Source organism: Triturus cristatus, chromosome 10 (assembly GCF_964204655.1).
Source record: "Triturus cristatus chromosome 10, aTriCri1.1, whole genome shotgun sequence".
Taxonomy (NCBI): Eukaryota; Metazoa; Chordata; class Amphibia; order Caudata; family Salamandridae; genus Triturus; species Triturus cristatus.
In genome coordinates, this window is record NC_140593.1 from 1,073,275,962 (window position 1) to 1,073,295,090 (window position 19,129).

Sequence of the window (19,129 nt, forward strand, 5' to 3'; positions counted from 1 at the left end):
AACCAGAACTGTATATTGTAATTCGGCCATCATGACAAGAAGTTACAGATGGAAATGCTATCACAAATGGCTGTATTTTCCTACCTATTTTCATTTTTTTTAATTCAACATTTAGTTTATTTGAAAAAAGCTTTGGGGTTCTCCACAAATGGCCACTTGCAGAATTCAGAATTTTGTCTACTTTTCAAAAATGTATAGCTTTCGGGATCACCCATAGGTTTTACCATACTGGCTGTTTCACAAACAGCCAGTAGGTTGAAACAGCAATATTTAGGAAAAATCGACTGCCTCTTAAAAAAAATACAAAAATTGTGGTAAAAAATTAATAAATCAATACAACTGCACTTGTTCCTGACAACTGGAAATTGGCGTTCCAAGCACAGCAAACCTTTTGTTGAAGCAATTTTTAGTGAAAAAGAAGATACTTCCTTCTTAAGCCCTTTTTTTCATCTGTCCAAATAAAAAAAAGATTTTGTTATATTTTGGTTACTTGCTTTGTCCCCTCCAGAGGAATCCACAAACCCTGGGTACCCTTAGAATCCCCATGATGTTGGAAAATAGGATGAAAATTTGGCATGGATACCTTATGTGGAATAAATGTTATGGATGAGCATGTGCAAAGTACCCTAAATAGCAAAAAAGGGAGAAAAGACTTAGAAGATATCAGGATAAGCTAGTTTTTAATTATATGGCACATTGTGTTCCTTCCCAGATGCCTCTTCACTGTGTAGAACTCACCATATTCCGTGCACAGTCCCGCTTAATCTTCTTGCTCTTATGGCGTGACTTGAATTTATCCGCAGACATGAAGCACGACCAGTTCTTGGCATATGACTGACTCAGAGATTGGGAGCAGTGGTTTAGAGTGCATTCTGACCCACGTTTTGTGTTCTTCCACATAGAATTTCACCTCCAGCTTCCTGGTCGCCTTCTGGTCCATCATAGAGCGATTGTTAGCATCATGGAAGTGCAATTGGGGCGACATTGACTCCATGAGGCCCTATGAAACTTCAGAGTAGGCCAGCATCACTTTGAAAATTTACAGCATGGCCACTTTGAAGGGGTAAACGACCCAAGAAACTCGGGGTCCGCACAGCCCAGCCTAAAAATAGGTTCAGAGTTGGGTGGTGCCTGAGGAGTCAGATCTCTGGCGTGTCAACTGCGTAGCTTCACAGCATTAAATTATCAAGATGAAGACGAGTCCTTCTTAGACTTCTTGCACTTTTGGCGTGACCTGGACTTGAACTAAGTAAGGCGTAAGGCGGCGAGACAGTGGAGGAAAGCCTATAACCCCTCTGATCTAACCCTCTATAAAGCTGCACTAACCCTATATAAAAAATCTATTACTACTAGGAAAGCTGAATATTACGAGGCTCAGATAACAGATGCTCCTAATAAACAGAAGGAAACTTTTAAGATCTTAAATGAGCTCAGCAAAAAGGCCGACGCCAAATCAACATCAAAACCATTTGACGTCAATACCTTACAGACTTTCTTTCTCCAGAAGGTTGTGGTAAATAATTTAATTACCGGTACTTAATTTGATGCGGAAAATCTATAATAATAGCTCAGTAAAATAAGAGGCAGAATCCGTGGTATTAGAGGTTCGGAACGGGCTTTATTCCAAAATCAATTCGAATTGATGGACTCCATATTCCATCACCACGAAGGTTCAGGAAGTGAAGGGGCCAACTTTATTGACAGGTAATCATTTTTATACAGAGGCATTATAGTGAAACAGATGCAGGAGGCGTAACAGTTGATAACAGAGATAAAACATACATGCGTAACTAAAATGGGAGTAACTAGGCGTAACTAAAGAACGTCATTAGGTATGATGTCACAAAGGGGTGGTTCCATGAAAGAATTTCGCAATGTCAGCAGAAATACTTGGCAGAGATGCGCGCGCAGCAGCATGACGTGTGATTGACGTGCAACTGGGGGGTGAAGGGGACTTGACATTTAGCTCTACATGTGGAGACAGAAGTCTGGGGGGTCAAGTCAACCTAATCCCAAATCATATCTAACATCCTATGTTTAAAGAACTATGTTATCCAAAAGGAAAGGTCTCTCGAACAAAATCTATTCTATACTGACTGTGAGTGCGTGTACAAGCATCTAAGTGTCTACATGAGATGCAAGGGCAGAAATCTTCCATAGTAACAGGGCTATGAATTACTTGCATAAAGACAGAGAAGCCGGGCCCTTTGCTCGGTAGCTGGAAGAATGTTTACTTAAACTACTAGACAGGAATGCATTGGATGGGGAGCGGAGCAGATAATCTCGAAGGTGAAATACAGTTTTTGGCAAGCAGACAGGTCGAGTCAGGCACCGTTAGCCGCGCAGGGAGTAGGACAAAGTTCATGGATACAGATGCGAGCTCAGACTGGAGCTTTCAGAGGCAGAAGGCAGGAAAAGGCTTAATGGCAGAATCAGGCCTACTCGCCTGGACTGTAAAATGGGATAAATGAACCATATAAAGCCGGTGGCCTTTCATACTTAGGAATAGGATATCCGGCCCATTCATGGCGGATCTGAAAGAGGACATGTTGACGGTGGACGCACATGTGTTTGCGTCTTCATAACTGGAACTGGAGGGAACATACATGTACTTGTGATTTATACATGGAACCGTTGGGGTCCAAGATAGGGGACATAACTGATCATAAAAATCCATATTTCCACATTCCCTCCTTGTCCCCTACTTGCCCTTAAGAGATATCAATCTTCATCAATCCGTTGATCTGTTCATATAGCATCATTTGTTCTTCTTTCTTCTTCCGGGATGAATGAAATCTTGGTGGTGGAATACACGATGTGGCACACAGACCACAAATCGCTGGTCCACATTGTAGGCATAAGCAGCAACTGAATAGTATGAGAAAGCCAATACCTAGGAAGGATAGGACCCTCCATTCAAAGGTTGACAATACACTCCAAAACCAACCGGACCAAATCCAGGTGCCTGGATTCTGGTGTATCTGGCTTACAATCTTATGAAGGCGAGTTATGGCTTTATATACAGATGGCGAATTTTCTGGTATGAAAATGCAACAACTTGATCCGATGACCCTACAAGCTCCGCCCCTATCGGCCAGGATGACGTCAAGGACAAGACGATTTTGAAGCACAACAATCCGCATAGCAGACTGCTCTTCTGTTAAATTGCCTAAGGCGGAAATAGTTTCGTTCACTACTGCTTCAAGGGTTCTAGTTAATCTACGTATCAGCTTACTATTGGTAACTGTACCTATATAGGGAAAGAGACCTTTATTGAAATCTGTGTATTTTTCCCATGCTGTCTCAGTGTAATCGACTATTGGGAGATCTCTCCGTTCTCTATTGTGTACTAAATGAGTATTTCTATGATAATCAGGAGGAGCTAGGAAAACAGGTGGCAAAAGGAATCCGATGTAGCAGGTACCATCCCAATCTAGAGGCAAACGTATATATGCAGTCTGACCACATACGAAGTAGGAATGGCGAGAAGCTCTAAATGTAGACTTGCCTTGATCACTGAATTCTATTACAGTGGTGCATCTACTATGGCCCATATGTATGGAACCATTCTTTCTTACACACAATTCACCTTTAACTGGAAATACTGATATAGCGGGAAAAATTGGTGCAGCTTCGGATTCAACATTCAGGATCATGAGATTAAGCGTGAAATTCCCTAATCCATATACTTCATTTTCTAGATCAGTTCCTGTTCTTTTGGGAAGTCCGTCCTTGTTAGGGTAGCAGACTTTGAGTAAAACTAGGTTCAGGTTTCCCCATACCCAATTGTCTTGATAAGTTACTGAGTTTGAATCGAGGGAATTAATTAAACTAAACCATGCTCCACAGGAGCCATTGTGTGTGAACGGATATGGAAAGAGAGGCAGAATTCCCTTATAGTTCTGATAGGGAGGGAGTCGGCCACATATCCAACAATTTGTAGCATTGCTAGTCTGATGGGAATGATGTAACATACTAATAAAAGTGTTATTGCGCAGCGCAAATCTATAGGACAACTCATGCGGGGGTAATTCACTAAAAGAATGTTCAGCAGTAACATTGTAAACATGTTTAGAAATAGGATAATATATGTGCAACAATATACTTGCAGCGATTATTAAAAGACTTAAGAAAAACAAAATTAATAACGTCACTGTGCAATGACTACGCAGTGATTTACAGTACGCATGTTGTTTCAATTGCATTTTCGGTTTCTTTCTCTATTCAGGTCTAGGGGATACATGTCAGAGACAAATTCGACCGATTCACCTTGGAGAGGACTTAAACAATCAAATTGTCTGACTTGTTAGACCATAGTTTTAGTTTGTATAGTTCCTTATTACTCTGTTCAACCAAAGGAAGCTTTGAGTCAATCGGTGAAGACACGCGAGGTGTATCGTTTACATCAGACGGTAGTCCATGAAATTTCTTGATATGACTTGAATGTATCCAGCCTTTTCGACCTTCGATCTTCACGGCTGTCCTCGTGGTGAGCAGTACTAGTTGAGGCGATTTCCACCTAGGATCCAGCTGAGACTTCCGGTCAAAGTTCCTCACTAACACCAGGTCCCCGGGAACTACGTCATGGGGTTTCACCTCGGTGTTGTCGGGAAAGGCTGCAGCTACCTGTGAACGACAAGATTGTAGTGCAGACATCAAGGAAGCCAAGTAATCTGTCAGCATATTACAGTCGACATCAGTTATTTTGCGTGGTATAGGCGTCCCCCACATATTTGGTGGTCTGCCAAAGATCACCTCATAAGGGGATAGCCCTGTTCGAGAGTGCGCTACCATTCTCATGTAAAAGAGTGCAACTGGTAAGGCTACTACCCAGTCGACACCTTTCTCTCTACATATTTTGGACAATCTAATTTTCAGAGTTTGATTATGTCGTTCCACGAGACCTGCTGCCTCGGGGTGTCGGACACAGTGAAATTTCCACTGATAGCCTAACAAAAGTGAAACGTGTTTCATTAGTTCGGATGAGAACGGCTGGCCGTTATCTGAGTAGACAACACGTGGTAAACCGTACCGTGGGAAGAATTCTCGAACCAACTGTTTGGCAGTAGTCGGGGCAGTGTAATCTGAAACCGGGTATGCCTCTGTCCAACGGGAAAGAGCACAGACAACTACAAGAACATATTTGAATCCTCGACATTGTTCCATCTGGATATAATCCATCTGGAGGACTTCAAAAGGGTGATCAGGAGGCTGAAATCCACCCTGTTCTACGGGAATGCTTTTACCTGGGTTAAACTGACAACAGATCATACAGGTACGAACTTTTTGTTTAGCTGCTGCTCGTAAATGTTTGTTGAACCAAATGTGTTGAATGCTGTCTAGCATAGCTTTTTCTCCTAGGTGCGCTGGACTATGTATTGTATTAATGATGACTTGGACCATTGAATCAGGAAGGAACCATACAGATTTTTCCTTAGTCATCCATCCTTGATCCGTTTGGATCCCTCCTAATTCAGTCCATTTCTTTATTTCATCTGGTGTAGCATGTGTCTGTATGTCAATTACGTCAAGAGCGGGATCCTTAACCGTCATGCAATGTGTTGGTGTCGGAACTATTGTCTTTGTCATGTCAGATGTGTGAGTTTGAGCAGTCTGTTTAGCTGTTCTGTCAGCTAGATCATTGCCTTGAGAAATGATATCAGTAACTTTCGTATGAGCTTTACATTTCATAATTGATATTGCAGTGGGTAAATGTATTGCATCTAATAAGGCATGAATGAGGGGTCCGTGCTGAATGTGGGCACCGTGAGAAGTTAAATAACCTCTCTCTCGCCACAGCACGCCGAAGTCATGTACAACTCCGAATGCATAACGTGAATCAGTGTATATGTTGACTTTTTTATTTGTGGCTTGAATACAGGCTTGTGTCAGAGCGATGAGCTCTGCTGCTTGAGCTGACAAGGTATTTATGCAATTTGTTTCAATGACTTCAGTGTCTGTTGTGACTGCATACGCGGCCACTAGCTCTCCTGTACTTGTTCTCATACATGAACCATCTACATACAACGTCAGGTCTGGATCTGACAATGGGACGTCTGTCAAGTCTTGTCTGGGTTTCGTCGTGATAGTGATAACTTCAATACAATCATGTGCTAGTGGGTCTGTTCCGTTTACTGGTAACAGTGTGGCAGGATTCAATGTACTACAACGTCTGATTTCTATGTGTGGCTGAAACAATGTTAATTCGTAACCGGTGAGTCTTGCTATAGTCAAGTGTTGTGTTTGCGTTCGGTTCAAGAGAACCTCTACTGCGTGTGGTACTTGTACTGTCAATGGATGTCCTAACACTATGGCATCGCTTTGTCTGATTGCTAAAGCTGTCGCTGCCACTGATTTCAGGCACGCAGGCAGAGCCTGAGCTACGGGATCTAATGTACTAGAAAAATAAGCACATGGTTTGTGTGATCCTGCTTGTTCCTGTGTGAGTACTGACAAGGCAGTACCTTCGCGTTCTGTAACAAAGAGTGTAAACTGTTTATTGTAACATGGTGTTGCTAAAACAGGTGCTTGACATAAAGCTTTCTTTAGGCTTTCAAAAGCTTGTGTATGTTCCTGAGTCCAAGGGAGGACAGTCGATGTGGCTGCCTCCTGTGTTGTCAACTGAATGAGTGGTTTTGCTAGAAATGCATACTGAGGGATCCACTGCCTACAGTATGAAGTGAGGCCTATGAAAGCCCGCACCTCCTTTTGTGTCTTGGGTATTGACATGTTAACAATTAACTGGATGCGATCTGGTGTAAGCTGCCTTCCCTCCTTGGACAGCGAGTGCCCAAGGTAAACAACTCGCTGGACACAGAATTGCAGCTTAGAAGGGGACACCTTGTGCCCCTTTTCGGCCAAAAATTGTAAAACCGTCAGTGAGGCCTTTTCACATTCAGGTTCACTTCTAGCGGTGATCAGCAGATCATCGACATATTGAAGCAGGGCAGTGTTGACTGGCATGTGGATACTGTCAAGTTCTCGTTTCAGTGCTTGGCTATAGATGCTGGGGCTTTCTGTGAATCCTTGAGGTGCGCGTGTGAATTTAAAGCTTCGTCCATTTAAACTAAATCCGAACAAGTATTGGCTTTCCGGATCTATTGGGACGCTGAAAAAGGCATTCTTGAGATCAATTACAGTAAAGAATGTTGCTTCGGAATCAATGGCTGTCAGTAATGAAGAAATGTCTGGGACTACGGGGTATTGTGGTACAATACATTTATTTAATTCGCGCAGATCAATAACCAATCGATATACTGGTGGGGCTTTTGGTTCAGTTCGTTTAAGAATCGGAATTATCGGGGAATTACATACATTGGAGTCGGTTTCCACAACCACTCCTTGGGTAATAAGCTCGTCAATGATTTGCAGTAAAGCCACTACAGCATCTGGGGGTAACTTGTATTGTCGCATTCGTGGTAGTACCACTCCTGTCTTTAGTGTGACTCGATATGGTGTAATGTTCATGCAACCAACATCTGTAGGGCCTTGTGCCCATAAATGTGTGGGTAAAGTCTGCAGTCGGTGATCCATGTCTCGGGACACATAGTGCCCTTTGAAATCACGTAGAAACAATCTTACTCCTTCCGGAGAACAACATATTATAGCTCCTAGAGCTTTCAATGTTTTTATACCTAACAGGTTTTCTGGACATGATTTAGTAAGCAATAAATCTGTAGTTCGTGTCAAGGGACCAATCGTAAGTGGAAGAGGCTGTGATACTTCGTTAATGATAGGTTTTCCTGAAAAGCCAAGGGAAATATTCTGTGAGCCTGAGAGTGGTGCCCCTGGAACTTCACTACGTTTTATGGTTGTTCGGCTTGCCCCTGTATCAAGTAAAAATTTTCTATCTTGGCCTAATAGTTCACTGTGTACATAAGGTCCTTCTTGATCTACAGGGACCTCGATAAGGGGTAAGCCAACTTCCCTCTCTAGGCTGTTTCATGAGTATCGTTGATAATCAGGATAGTCATACTGTGCGGTCTGGTACATCTGTTGTGTCGTTGTTTGTGTGGCAGCAATAGGCTGCGGTGGTGGAGCTGGCATAGATTGTTGCGGAGCCGGCATGGACTGTGCATGCTGCGGGGCTCCTTGTTGGTTCTGATCCTGTCTAAGTGGCCGTGGTCTTTCTTTTGTATTACCTATGGCGATATTATGTTTTAAAACTGGACAATCGTGTACATAATGACCTGGCTGTTTACAATAGTTGCATGTCCCTTTTACAGAACCTGCTGAGACACTGGACTGTGTCATACCCTTTTTATGACCGTCGGCTGGAACTGTCTGGGAAACTAGCATTTTCATTTTCGTGTCTTTCATGAGTCTTTGTTCATGTTCTTGTTCCTCTCTAATTCTATTGTGATGGTACTGTAGCATTTGTAACATTTGTGACGGAGTGTTACCTTGCCAGGTACTCTCGAATTTCAATACTCTATTCTTAACTTGGGGCAAGTAATTTTCAACTAATTTTGTCACAAACAGATGTGGATACGATTCGCTACTTGCTTTTATTCCACTATTTATACCAAAACATTTTTCGAATCGGGCATAGAAATCACTAGTGTCCTCATCTTGCTTTTGTTTACAGGCTGAGATTGCACCCCAGTCTTCCTTTTTCGTAGTTAATAAACGTGGCAGTACCTGTACTAGTAAACCTGGTAGTGTTTTGGTCTTGTCCCCAAGCCCTGAACCTGGACCTCGAGCTTTTTCTTCGTTTTCTAATGCTGTCCAATCTATCTTTTGGTCTCCCACCTCCCAATCCTTTTCCTTGAGTTTTTCGTAAATGCCCGCAGGCATTAATACCTTCAATATTTTCATAATGTCGGGATAGGTATACTCTCCCATGAGCAACATGTCTTTTATTTCACGGTGGAAACCCGCTGGGTCTTTGTCATGACTGGGTACCACTTTCTTCATTTCTAATAGTTCTATTTTAGATATGGGTGTGTATACAAACACACGTTTAAACTGATTGTCATCACCTTTTATCGGGTGGACTTCGCGTAAGGGATTCTGTCTATCCATGTAATACGTCGTTCTTTCCTTGATGGGCAGTGAGACATGTTCGGGACATACAAAAAGAATGTACTGCTTTCTGGAATCTAGTATTTCTCTAATTAACTCAGTACCTGGACCTCTCCATTTATTCGTGAGTAATTCAGTCAATATATCAGGTAAGGGACCAGGATCGGAGTGTTGGCTTTTATATAATATAAGGAGTTGTTGAATCATATAGATACCAGCTAAACGCTGTTCATCTGGGGTGAGGTTCAAAAACGTGTGCGCTAGTGTATCATCACTATATTTTCCGGGACTGTCAACCCAGTGAACGGCTGACCTGGCTAATTCTTGTTCGTCCATAGAATCGAGTATATGATAACCCCTTCGTTCTCGGAGTAATTTGTCAGCGGCTTGGAACGAATGTTCGGGGGACCTTATATTTATTATAGGGGTTTGGAAACTTCTGCTATTATCTGGACGTATCGGACGTATCGGATCAGTAAAGCATCTAGTATTATTGCAAGATCTTCCTCTACCTACATAGGCCATGGTTTCTAACTGTCCTGTGGGCAGTTCTAATTCTTCCTCCTCCTCGGTTTGTTCAGGCTGGTCTACTGCTAATCTTTCTTCGTGTATTCGTTCTACTTCTTTGCGGATATTTCGGCACATAGCTACTATACTTAATCGTTTATCATGTCTCCCCTCTGATATATTCCGACTCCATGTGGTAAGAATTTGCATTTCTTCCGGATTTACCCCTGGTCGGTCTTGATTTCTGATCACACAATTTATGAGGAAACGTAACAGTTCCCCCTGTATCTCCACTTTCTGGTATTCCATGGCTCGGTTAATACTTTCAGAATCTCGCCCTGACTGGACAAAATGATATATATTTTCTAAATGTGTAGTCATTCCTGGTAGCCTCCCTAAATATATTGCAGCTCGTCGGATACGTAATGATGCCAGCAGCATTTCGTCCTCTTTGCCGGGCACAGGGTCATATCTACAATCTATTAGAAGTTCCTTAAGCATGTCGGGAGTTACTAGTTTGGGCGTACGTTGGTGGGCTAAATCTTGAAAGGAAAGTTTATTTACTCTGGGTGGCGTGGAAAAAATGTTTGATGTACCTCCTGTAGCACCACCTGGGGTGCTGGATGTGAAAGGATTCGTTGAACGTGATATAGCAACCATAGGTGTGGATACAGTTGTAGAAACAGATGTGCTTGCCGGAACTTGTGTCGGAGTTTGTTGTTGCGGAGGTACAGACGGAGGAGGGTCTTGGCGTTGAACCCCCTCGGTAGGCGGTCTATGTGGCGCAGTATTAGCATACTCGGGAGCTGCGTCGTCTAAATAAGAGGAAAGAAAAACATCTTCTGCTGTTCTGGGATGCCCTTTGGGATGTGCTTTTATCGGAAACAATGGGGGTGGCAAGTCTTTTGGTATCTCCGGAGTGGCCTTAGGTAACCCTTCGGCCAGAAGAGGATACATACCATTCATAAGGGCATTTCTTTGTCTGTCTACTTGTTCTGATTTTACTCGAGTACCTTCTTCAATTAATAGATTTTCTCGGACTTTATTTGAATTCTCCTTACTTTTCTCTTCCTGTCTGAGCGCTTTTTCTGTACGTCTATATGATTCTTTACGCCATAATTCAATGGCATCTTTCTGTGACTGTCTAGCTTTCTTTTTCCATAATTCTTCCTCTACTTTCATGATGCAATCTGCATCCCAGGTCCCAGCTGCGGGCCACCTCTGACTTTCTGGTAATTCCTTGGTATAGTCTACCCATAAATCAAGAAATAATATGGCGTCTAGGCCATGTTTATGATACATGAAGTACCCTGGAGTGTCCCTAGGAGGAATGGGAACAGCTTCTTCGAGTACACCTTTTCTAGTTTTGATCTGTCTTAATTTCGAAAAGAGCGGCATATTGAGAACTGATCTGATACCTAATTTTGAACACGTTTAATACAACAAAACACAATAATGAACAGTCATTCACACCACAATATGCAGAACGTATTAAAACATTTAACATTTAACATTTAATGAACAACAATGATGGCCATTTAGGGAACTAGTCACTAAGCATAATACTCGGCACTAACTAGGTAATTCTGAATTATATACTAGACATACTTGATATACTGCTAAACAGTACAGATACACTGCTGAAACAGTGCAGACCGGATTTGTGTACCCAAACCCGTCTTGACCGGCACAACCTATGTGCACGTCAGAACGCCTCCCCGACAATGGTACTCACCGGGTAGCTCGGAACGGAAGGCCTCGGAACTGAACTGAACTGGACTTGGACCGGACTGGACTTGACTCGAAACTTCGGAACTTCGGAAACTGGTGGGCCTCTGTATACCTCGGATCTTGCTCTCTCAGCTAGGCTCTGGTCGGGATACTTCGCACTTCTCACCGCCTCGTCTGGGTGTTGATCGCAGCCTCAGTTACCCCCGCTCGGCAGGAGGGAGATACAGGAAATCCTGTGGGTACGCGTTGTTGTCCGTCCAGCTGTGGCAGGAGACCGGGCCTGCAACGCACCTCCGGCGCGTGAGATGAGAAAGTGTCCCTATTCGGGCGCCATATATGTGGTAAATAATTTAATTACCGGTACTTAATTTGATGCAGAAAATCTATAATAATAGCTCAGTAAAATAAGAGGCAGAATCCGTGGTATTAGAGGTTCGGAACGGGCTTTATTCCAAAATCAATTCGAATTGATGGACTCCATATTCCATCACCACGAAGGTTCAGGAAGTGAAGGGGCCAACTTTATTGACAGGTAATCATTTTTATACAGAGGCATTATAGTGAAACAGATGCAGGAGGCGTAACAGTTGATAACAGAGATAAAACATACATGCGTAACTAAAATGGGAGTAACTAGGCGTAACTAAAGAACGTCATTAGGTATGATGTCACAAAGGGGTGGTTCCATGAAAGAATTTCGCAATGTCAGCAGAAATACTTGGCAGAGATGCGCGCGCAGCAGCATGACGTGTGATTGACGTGCAACTGGGGGGTGAAGGGGACTTGACATTTAGCTCTACATGTGGAGACAGAAGTCTGGGGGGTCAAGTCAACCTAATCCCAAATCATATCTAACATCCTATGTTTAAAGAACTATGTTATCCAAAAGGAAAGGTCTCTCGAACAAAATCTATTCTATACTGACTGTGAGTGCGTGTACAAGCGTCTAAGTGTCTACATGAGATGCAAGGGCAGAAATCTTCCATAGTAACAGGGCTATGAATTACTTGCATAAAGACAGAGAAGCCGGGCCCTTTGCTCGGTAGCTGGAAGAATGTTTACTTAAACTACTAGACAGGAATGCATTGGATGGGGAGCGGAGCAGATAATCTCGAAGGTGAAATACAGTTTTTGGGAAGCAGACAGGTCGAGTCAGGCACCGTTAGCCGCGCAGGGAGTAGGACAAAGTTCATGGATACAGATGCGAGCTCAGACTGGAGCTTTCAGAGGCAGAAGGCAGGAAAAGGCTTAATGGCAGAATCAGGCCTACTCGCCTGGACTGTAAAATGGGATAAATGAACCATATAAAGCCGGTGGCCTTTCATACTTAGGAATAGGATATCCGGCCCATTCATGGCGGATCTGAAAGAGGACATGTTGACGGTGGACGCACATGTGTTTGCGTCTTCATAACTGGAACTGGAGGGAACATACATGTACTTGTGATTTATACATGGAACCGTTGGGGTCCAAGATAGGGGACATAACTGATCATAAAAATCCATATTTCCACAAGGTGACAGATATTCTTCGCGACATCGACAAAACTCCCATCACCGTGAGCTCCCAGGAACTGGCTCTACCCTCGTCCTCATCAGACCAATACCTCACAAACTTCCCCCCTTTGAAACTAGAATCATTGGAAACACTGATAAATAAAACTAAATCAGGCTCACCGGCCGTTCCATGTCCACCAAGGATTTTCCAGATGGCCCTCCCAGTTCTGGATCATCAAATTCTTACCCTCCTAAATGACTCCCCGGCCACTGGCCAGGTACCCTTCAACTTGAAGGAGGCTAGAGTTATCCCCTTACTAAAAAAGCCAGGAGCAGACAAGGCTGAGCTGAAAAATTACAGACCTATTTCTCAGCTCCCTTTCCTGGCAAAGGTCATGGAGCAACATGTCTTGAAAACGCTTTCTGGTTTTCTTGAAAAACTTGAGCTACTCTATCCACGCCAGGCCGGCTTTAGAGCCCATCACAGTACGGAGCTAGTTATGTTATCTGTACTTGATGATCTCAGATTAAAGGCTGATAACAAAGAGCCGAGCGCCCTGATACTTTTGGATCTCTCTGCGGCGTTCGATACGGTCAGTCACTCAACACTACTGACTCGACTGGCAGATCTGGGATTTCGGGGGCCTGTCTACAACTGGTTAAAATCCTTTCTATCTGGACGTTCGCAAAGGGTCCAACTTGGCGATCATATATCGGACAGGGGCGACATCCTTTGCGGGGTCCCTCAGGGCTCCGCATTATCCCCACTTCTCTTTAATATATACTTGCAGCCCTTAATGACTGCATTGACCAACATGGAATGCCGAGTCTTCAACTATGCAGACGATACCCAGCTTATCCTGAGGATCGTCAACTCGGCCCGTGCTCAAGAGACAGTCCAAAACATCTTAAGATTTACCACTAATTGGATGATGGTAAACTCTTTGAAAATTAACCCAGATAAAACAGAGGTTCTTGTCATTCCAGTAAAAAACAATCCCTGGAGTGGCCTGTTCTGGCCCAAAGAACTTGGGGCCCCTCCAAGCCCATCACCAGTTATGAAAAGTCTGGGAATCAAGATCGACTCAGAACTCTCCATGAGCCACCAAGTCCATTCGGTGGTGGGCATATGTACTTGCGTCCTGAGACAACTGAGGAAACTGGTTCCCCTCCTCTCAGTTTCATCTATGAACTCCATTGTATCGGCTACTATCCTTTCGCGCCTCGATTATGGGAACACGCTCTACTTAGGACTTCCCCTGAAACTTATGAATAGACTTCAGGTAGTACAGAATGACGCTGCTAGGTTGATCTTCAGGCTACCCAGGAGGACCCATGCATCACCCCTGCTACGCAAGCTGCACTGGCTGCCTGCCAGACAGCGTTCAAAATTTAAAGGATTGTGTATTGCTCACAAAACCCTCTATGGTCACAGCCCCGGCTACATAAGGGAACGTCTAATTAAATATGTGCCAGGGCGAGTGCTTCGTTCTACAGAAGCATCTCAGCTGGCCTGCCCTCGGAGTAACCTTGTCACCAAGGGTGGACGAGCTATCTCAGTCCTTCTGCCACAACTTTGGAATCAGCTGCCGGACACTTTACGGAAGGAATCGGGTCTGTTTCCCTTCTGGAAGCAGTTAAAAACTCTGCTATTTAGGGATACATCTTAAATTACTTGTTACCATGACTGTCCTCCCCGGCCTGAATGCTGCCTCTCTTCTGTCAAGCGCTAAGAGACCTGTCGGTATATATGCGCTATATAAAAACAAAATACAAATACAAACTAACCCAAAGACTTGAAGTGTGACGAGGTTCTTGACACAGGAGTAGCCTGGGACCTGCAGCAGTGGTTTAGGGTGCATTCTGACCCATTTTTGCGACTTTACATCCCACTTCTTGATCGTCTTTGAGTACATGATGGAGCAAATGTTGCTCAACTTTGTTTCATGCCCGCAGCCAAGACACACAGGCAAAGACTGCGCTGGTTTGTGATATACATCTGCTTCCTGTAGGCGGACTATGGCTTAAAGTTTGTGGCCTTAGTGAAAGACATTTTCCTAGCACACTGCTGTATTTCTGGAAATTTCAAGTTTGGAAAAACTCCCAGGGTTTGGGGGGTGATTTGTTTTTTGTTCTTCAGAAACAAATTCCCACTTGAAGTTGTTCCTGCAAAACAAAGAAAATGTAAAAGTTTGTTTACTGGCCATCAAAACAGACAGCTGCCGTCACCATACTTTTTGTACCTTGAAGGGAGCCAAAGTGATGGCAGGTCCTTTTAAGGTACAATGATGACTTCTTCAATGGTGATCATCTTTGGATTTTACGGACTGTAATCCATAAAGGGTAGCGGAGGTAATGTGCTCTGCCACCCTAATGGAGGAACATACAGCTACTTTAGAGATGGCCATCTGTCCAAAAGTAATTTCTGTACCTTAAAACCCTAAATCAGGCCCACAGTCTGGAAGAGATAAATGTGTTAGTCTTTCAGTGACACAAACACAAAAGGAGCAAAAGGGGTAATAAGGAATCAGATCGCCCCCCACTCAAACGATCAAAAAACACTACAAGATCTGACCCCAATCGAACAGACCTATGAATAATTTAGGACCTACAGGAGCTTATACTGCATTTTAAGACTTCCCAAACAAGGCCTGCTAATAGCAAAAAAAGGCCTTCTGGTCCATGCTGTTCAGTTTAAACAACGTCAGTAACCACAGCCTGTATCAACAGTGTATAGTAACTTCAATCCCTCACACAATTGTGTATAACAAATTAAAGACAAAAAATGTGTGAGAAGGCCAGTAAGCATCTCACGTATGCAAACCAAGGGAGCTGCTGGATGGTACTCGCCAGTATGCCCACGTTATCATCATCGGTTGCTTACATGGCCAGAAAAGAAAAGAAAGTGTGTGCTAGAACTTCCTCAGAGGTGAGAAATTAAACAGAGAATAAATCAAAAAACTGTGTACAAAACAACACTGAGTCTGTGCAGCTCACTCAGTGCCCACTGGGCCCCAACCGTGAAAAAGAAAAACTATTCTCACAATTAAAAAGAGGTACTGCTCACATGCAAGACGTACTTTATTGAGTGCTGTGAGTGTCCTCAGATTAAAAAACGGGCATGTATATGGCCATTTTCACTCACGAAAGGCCAACATGTTTCATTGCCAACACTCTCAAGGCAACTTCATCAGGGCACTGGGGGACCAGTCTTCACCTCTTAAATTTTACTGCACCATATCGAGTGGTTGCTGTCGTCCCTCGTACCTGCAACCCTCTTCAATGGCGAATACCGCACCAATAGGTCACGTTTCACCTGCCGGACTGTGAATATCAGTCTCCACCGCACTCGCATTACAAAAACGCCATGCCTCGTCCCACTCGATCTTGAAACCCTAAATCAGGCCCACAGTCTGGAAGAGATACATTTGTTACTCTTTCAGTGACACCAGCATGTGACAAAGAGTGGGGGAGAGCTTCCCATTCAGACTTTTACCATGTCTTTCATTCTATCAAGATGTTCTGGCACAGTTCCCTTGATGGAGGCTGTAGGAAAGTGCCTTTTTGGTATGGTCATGTCCCCCACTCTTCCAATGGTGATGGTTATGACTTTGATAGTGCACTGGGGCCTGCTGCCCAGTACCAGTGCTCCGTCCCTAAAACGGATCCATTGGAATTGGTAACCCCAATTGGTAAGGACTTTAACCCCCTTATAAATACCCTGGTAAATGGTACCAGTGGTATCCAGAGCATGGGAGTTAAAGGGATCCAGGGCCTGAAGCACTGTTTGTGCCACCCTGAGTGACCCAAGTAAACAGATGACAGCAGTCCTGCCATTTCATAATGCATGAGCAGTTTAAACAGCACAAACTCGATTTTGCCCTCACCATGTGCGGCAAGGTCAAAGTACTATTTTTAATATATACCAGTCACCCCTAAGGTAGGCCTCTTGAGCCCAGGAGGCAGGGTGCATTATATTAATGGTGTGAGCATGTAAGTACAAGCGTTTTTGTCCCTAAAATAGCCCTTCCCATTAAGGACTACTATAAGTGATCAGGGGGCCACAGGATAACATGGGCTGGCAACTGGGCACTCCGAGGTTGCCAGCTCCAGTTTGACCCCACAGAAATATGTCATGTTTGGTATCAAACAACTCGTCTCATCATCCCTAACATGATTCTCATGCCAGGGTTGATGTGACATGCACCCAGGTGGCTACTTTAGAGGTTGCCAACCTGACCGCCCCAGCCTTGTCTGTGCCCTGGCTGACAGCATGCAGCTGATGCAACCAATATGGGAATCTGACCCCTGCCAGAAACTGTGAACACTTCCAGGAGTCAGAAACAAAGGCCTGGATGGGAAGGAGGAAACACCTCCCTCCCTTACTGGATGGCTAGTGAAGTGGCACATCAAGGTGATGAGCTACCCACACCGCTAAATCTTCGGGGTGACCCCTGGCACCAGAACCTCGGTTCTGATTCGAATTTCAAAAGAGGACAAAGAAGAGACCCAAGTTTGCGACTACAGAACCAGCACAAAACAAAGGTGCAATACTCTGCACCTGTGTCAACCACCATGACTTGTCCCAGACCAAAGATCAGTACTCCCAGACAGAGGGGCACCTTTGAGAACCAAAGGCAATTCCAGGCTCCCTTAGACTAGTGGCACTAGTCTACAAGGTAAAACAATGTTCCCAGAAACAAAGAATCGCGGGCCATTGGACCGTCCGAAGGATCGCCCAAAGGAAATGGCCCAGTGCAAAGTGGGAAATGAAGACCTGACCTCCAGCAAGTTTCAGGTGGTGATCGTTTTCCCCAGACCTCCGGACGTAGAATCAACTTCTCACTGGCCTTACCGCTACCAAGGCTTGTTGGTGGCCAGCCCAGCAACCACTACCTTCACTCGACATTACACCTTGAAGGAACTCCACAGCACCTTCAATCAACTACCTCAGTAGCCCCTTTTTGACTTTTTGCATCCGTTTCCTCACCAGCACCATCTGAGAGGTAAACCAGCTCCCCCACAACTCCTGCTTCAGCACCAGAGACAGCCAGAGTAACTCTGCACCAAGGCCCTTCGAGCTAGGTAAAATTCAACTGACTGTAATGGCCTTGTCCTGGGACCCGCATCACCTTAGTCCCCAGTAGGTTCCACAGAACTCAACCTACAAGTGACCGAAAGTCACTAGTGATTTTTACCATTGACTGCAATGATAAAGTTCTGCAGTATTGAATTGTATTGATGTATCTTTCCTTCTAATAACCACAACTCCAGTTATACACATCCGATTCTCTTCATTTTGGTGTCTAAATTAATATAAAAATCTGCTTTATGTTTTATAAATTAGAGTTGGACTTCTATCAAGTTGTGTCAATTACTTATCGTCCATGTTGGTACTCTAAAATGCTTAACACATGTTTGTCTAGTAAAGTCAGACTACTTACCAGGACTAGCTAGTGATTTATTAGTGTGAATCTAAAGGACATATTTTGGGGTATTGTGAGAGTATTGCATAGTGCAGCATCACTGCATAATACTTCACTTTCCTACAGAGGCTAATGAGAATCAAGCAATCAACTCTATCTCTTGTGAGTTTATTTCTTAATGGAGAAGTTGATTACATATGATGGTGTCTCCTAGGATCATTTGTCCAACAGTTACTGCCTAAAGGTCAACAAGGTGGGAAGAGCACTCCACTGTCATCTCAGAGATATTCACCAGTTACTTTGAAATTGGTCATGTTGACACTGATCTTGAATAATGCAGTCAGATTATTGGTCTAAGTGCCTCAATTGCAAAGGAGAATACCTCAATATTATAAGTCAATTCAGTGCTTACAATGCAGTCAAAGTTGATCTTGAGAGCACCCTACATCTAAGCCTAAAGATATTTGGCAACCCCTAAGGGACTGGACTATTTACGAGCAATAAACAATGAAGAGGGATCCCAGTGATTCATATAAATGTTGGACCTATTTGCATTGGTGGAGATCCTGCAGTTGTGGGATATAGGTATCAGGAACCACCTAGACTTGTTATGTGGGCAGAACGGTGCCGAACCACTAGTTACCCACTGGGGGAAATGTGCCTTAATCGACATGATTCTAGATATGCTGTTGGACATGATGTTTGTATTGCAAATATACATGGAAAATGAGTGACTATATGCTATGTATCACAGAGAGTACTATACAATACAGATAAAGTTTTTTGTAAAAAAGTTGATCTTGAGGTTCAGTGCTAAAAAGGCACCATGTAATCAACATATAGCATATGCAGGTGAGGGGAAGGAGAGCGGTGGATGCTATCTTAGTGAGCACTCTGGGTCTAACTAATTAGATCCCAGCCAAAAACAAGGATAGGGTTTGAGGC

The 19,129-nt window shown here is 43.8% G+C and overlaps 1 protein-coding gene across 1 annotated transcript in view; it reads right to left on the minus strand.

The window, feature by feature from the left end:
- LOC146796583 (kinesin-like protein KIF19) overlaps positions 1-19,129 on the minus strand; it is a 1,608,680-nt gene that overhangs the window by 1,194,054 nt on the left and 395,497 nt on the right. The window lies entirely within an intron of this gene.